This window comes from Lactuca sativa, chromosome 3, assembly GCF_002870075.4.
Source record: "Lactuca sativa cultivar Salinas chromosome 3, Lsat_Salinas_v11, whole genome shotgun sequence".
Taxonomy (NCBI): Eukaryota; Viridiplantae; Streptophyta; class Magnoliopsida; order Asterales; family Asteraceae; genus Lactuca; species Lactuca sativa.
In genome coordinates, this window is record NC_056625.2 from 295079278 (window position 1) to 295084117 (window position 4840).

Consider the following 4840-nt stretch of genomic DNA (forward strand, 5'->3'; position numbering starts at 1 on the left):
CTTGGTGTTATTGGTGTTTTTGGAAAACTAATCAAAACACAAAAATGGATGGATTAAAGGATGTACAATCACTAGATTAAGTGATGTACTAACTTGAAAGGGCTAGAAACACTTATTAGATTGAAGATATTGAACAAAACTTGGATGATACTTGAGAGGGTTTTTGAGTTTACTCTTTTTGAGTTTACTCTTTTAGGGTGAAAAAATGAAAAGTGACTAATTTGAGGAGTAAACTCATGCTTATGCATGAGTTCACGGTTTTTGAATGATTTTTCAACCCAAACGTAAAAGTTTGGTCGTGAACTTCTAAGACACGAGGTGTTTGCGGTTTTTAAATTTCAAAACTCGAGACGGCACTTTCTTTCACCCGTTCGTTTAAAGAATAATATTAAAATAATCAAACGAACTTTAAATTTACTAAAAATAAGTAATAATGTAATTGACCTATAAATCGAAGTGATTGACTTTTAGGGTTTGACCGAATGAAAATTTCAAGTTGTCACAGTTTCCAGCTATGAAGATTGCTGAGTCTGTGATAATTGATCATCCTGATGTTATTGATCCCAAGACTGGCAATCTGCTTCAGGTGGTGATGTGGCCTGCTAAAAATCATGTCAAACAAAATCCAGTGCTTCAAGATTACTCGGATGGATCTGTAAGCACTATGCTTTACTGGGTGTTTGATGAAACCACAACATATGTTGTCATCAAACTGAAAGAGGGGTGCATTCGTTTATATGACTGATGGGATTTGTACCAGTTTGGCAAATGGGACATACAACATCTGAGCCATTTCCAAACTCAAGTTGTTGAGGAGATTTTTGAGTCTACTGCGAAAGAATATACCACGATGGTTGCTGAAATTATCAACAAGCGAATGTGGAATGGAGCGATGGGGCTGGATGATGTAAAGATCATAGACAAAGACTGATTTAATGCTAGCACCAAACCAAGGGGGATATTGAAGGGTCCAATTAGTGGTTTGGTCTAGGCTTTCCATGTAATAGGTTCTTTTGGTCATTTGATAGCTTATGGTATTGTGATTGGAGTTTATGGTCACTGTAATGAGTTTACGGTCGTAAGCCTGTTTACGGTCGTAAAACCAAGGCCGGCCCATGATAGTATATATAGAGGTATGTTAGGTCTTTTTTGGTTGTTGATGCCTCAGTATTCTCAGCACTTATAAACTGCAAGCTGTACCAAACGTGATTCTAATAGAAAAGCATGTGCAAGCTTGTTTGATTCTTATTATACTCATTCTTATTTGTTTATTTGATTGTTATTTCTATTTGATCACTGGTAAGATCCTTTCAGGACCTTACAAATAAAGATGACCGGAAAGCCTCTCAAGCATTTGATCGATAAAAGGCAATGGAAAGTGATCCTTCCATTTGGCCTCATTTAGCTTCCGATAGTCTATGCAAACTCGCCACCCGGTTACCGTCCATGTTGGAATTAATTCGTTGTTTTCATTAGCTACTACTGTCATGACGCCCTTCTTCAGAACTACTTGGACCAGACTCACCCATGGGTCATCGGAGATCGAACAAATGATTCTGGCATCTAGTAATTTCACTACCTCCTTTTTCACAACTTCTTGCATGTTCAGGTTGAGTCTTCTTTGGCGTTGTACTACAGCTTTTGATCCTTCTTCTAAGTTGATTTTGTGGGAACAATAGGCCCGACTAATTCCCTTTATGTCGATTATCTTCCATGCTATAGCACCTTGCCTCTTCTTTAGTACACCCACAAGGCTCTCCTTCTCATGTTTGGCCAAATCAGCAGCTATAATTACATGTTTTTGCTGGCCATCTTCAAGAAATGCGTACTCCAAGTGATCTGGTAGTGCCTTGAGCTCAGTTTTTGTGTTCTGTATGCTGAACACGTCGAGTCCAGTAAGGGGACTCGCCGAGTCCAGTGTAATTTTCGCGACTGTACGGGGTTCTTTAAATGGACTCGCCGAGTCGGTCGAGGCTACTCGGCGAGTCGGTTTTTCTGCACTTCTGATCAGATCGTCATACTCAACTTATCTGAGCAGTCTTTCTAACTCCATCAGGTCCATTTCAGCATCAAACTCTTCTTCAAATGAAACGGTGGACTTGCTTGGCTTTTCTGCTTTCCAATCTTCCAACGTGTCAATCGAAAATGCCGTGTCATCACTACTCCTTGCATGATTCATGGCTTGATCAACTCTGAAAGTGACTGATTCGTCTCCTACCCAAAAGGCATGTTTAGAATCTCTCATGTCGACGATAGCGCTTGCTGTATTGAGAAAAGGTCTTCCTAATATAACCGGGACTTGGGGATCCGCTTCCACATCTAGAACTATAAAGTCCGCGGGGAATACGAACTTGTCCACCTTCACCAAAAGATCTTCATAAATTCCTCTAGGAAATTTAACCGTTTTTTTGCTAGGTGGATTGCCATGCGAATGGGTCTTGGCTCGGGGAGATCTAACTTTTTGAAAAATGAATAAGGCATGAGATTTACACTTGCCCCTTAATCAGCTAGTGCATAAATGGTGGCCAAGTTTCCAAATTGACAGGGCAATGTTAAACTTCCCGGATCTCCTTTCTTCATAGGAAGTTTATTCAACATAGCAGCTGAACACTTCTCATTTAGGACCACCTTCTTCACTTCTTCCATCTTCCTTCTATTAGTTAGAAGCTCCCTGAAAAATTTGGCGTATTTTGGCATTTGAGCAACCTCTTCTATGAATGGTATATTGATTTAAAGAGCCTTTATGTGTTCTAGAAACTTCTGGTAGTCTTCTTCATTCTTTTCTTGTCTAGCTCGGGCTGGATATGGAAGTGGAGGTTGATATGGCTTAGCAGGAGGTTTATTTTTTTGATCAGGTGTCGGACTCGTCGAGTCCATATCATGGACTTGGCGAGTTGGGTTTGGGTTCAGCTGGTTCTGATCTTGATTCTGCCCTTCTGCCTCCTTCTCTTGCACCGGCTTCGGATCTTCATTCTGAATAGGGGCCAGAGGGGTTATAATCTTCCCACTCCTAGTTGTGACAAGTGTTATATGTGCACCTTTCGTGTTACTTTCAGTATTGCTCGGAAGTCGACCCAATCTTCTCTCATTCACATGTTGTGCAAGTTGCCCTAGCTGCTTTTCTATGTTGAGAATGGATGCTTGTTGATTCCTAAGTAAATCTTGCTGATCTTTCATCATAAGTTGGTGTTCTCTCAACATATTTTGTTGATCTTTAAGTGTAGCATCGGTATCATTGTGTCGTCTCTCGGACGCGGCTATGAATCTTGTAAGCATCTCTTCCAAATCATCTCTCTTTTCCACAACTGGCTCCTCCTTTTGATAGAAACCTCGTTCTTTTTGCTTGAATTTCTCATCCTTTGCCTTTTTGTGCTTGTCGTACGGGAACCATTCCTTCTTTGGTTTTCGCTAGTTATCATCAAATCTGTGCCACTTGAATAGAATACTTGAGCCTTCTTGTTTCCATTCTTATCCAAGTCGCAATCCTTAGTGAGGTGAGGTCCTCTACATTTCTCACATCCTACACGAATAGCATGGATTGTTTGATCCATCTTAGTCATCCTCCTATCTAAACTATCTAGTTTAGCCATCATTGTCGCCATGACATCGTTAACCGTGTTCACTACCCCCTACTTACATCATTTCGTAGGTTATGATATTCTCTAGAATGTTTAGAGAACTACTCAATTAATTCCTTGATCACCGGGGGTGCCTTCTTTGTGAGGGGTCCTTGCGAGTCAAGGAGCAGCCGAGTTGTAACATTGACTCCATCATAGAAGATGGAGACTTCTTGTTGGCTATTAAGATCGTGATGTGGGCAATTCTCTAGTAGACTTTTGTATCTCTCCCATGCGTCATAAAGGGACTCTCCATGTTGTTGTTCAAAGTTGGCAATAGCTTTCTTCAACATGGCTATTTTAGAAGGTGGTCAAAACTGGTCAATGAATTCTTCTTTCATCTTAGCCCATGTAGTGATGGATCCGGGAGGGAGTGACTTGAGCCAATCTTTTGCAGCACCCCTGAATGTAACTGGGAGCATACAAAGCAGTTGGGTTTCACGAGGAACATTTGGAATATTAAAGTAATCAGCTACATCATTGACTTCATCCAAGTGTTTATAAGCATCTTCGTGGTCTTTTCCGTAAAAGGGCATCTCCTTGAGTTGAGCATGTATGTGACCCTTGAGCTCAAAAGTGGCAGTCGCAGGAATTATAGGTTGCACAAGTCCCGGGCCGGTGTCATCTCGTATCCTCTTCTTCCATTCGCCCATGGGAACTTCATCGATGTTCGCCATGGTGTTGTCAAAGTCACCTTCTAGATCGCTGTCATCTCCAAATTCGCTTTCTTCCCTTTCGGACTTGTTCATGATGTCTTCCTTGATTGGGTCTTCGTTTGCCAAGGAAGAGGTGTTGGATGCTCTTGATTTGTTGCTCTTTTTCTTGCTAAAACGGACTTTAGATTCTTCAAAGGCGAGTTCTTTGAAGAAGCGGATTCTCCAACAGTTTTTCCTTTGTTCTTCTTTAGAGTGGACTCCGGGTCTTCAAGTGGAGGGAGAAAAAGCGTATTGGATCCTCGGGTCATGTAAGAACTGAAACCAAAGTAAGAAAAATGCGTAAAAAGAACAAAAAGAAAATAAAAACAAAAGTGTGAAACTGCGACGGACTCGCCGAGTAGCATCGACTACACTCGGCGACTTCAAGGAAGAAACAAAAAAAGTTACTAATTAAAATTCTAAAACTGGAAACTATTAAAACTAATCCTAATAACTAAATTACCTAAAAATAACTTTGTGCAAGATAAGTCTCACACAAAGGATCGATAAAACTAGAAATTAGTGCTA

General features: G+C 40.7%; 1 non-coding gene across 1 annotated transcript; it reads left to right on the forward strand.

The window, feature by feature from the left end:
• The first annotated feature begins 3803 nt into the window (after positions 1-3803).
• Positions 3804-3910, forward strand: LOC111899591 (small nucleolar RNA R71). The gene has a single exon (XR_002853004.1). It is a non-coding gene; the product is annotated as a small nucleolar RNA R71 (small nucleolar RNA).
• Positions 3911-4840: the final 930 nt, after the last annotated feature.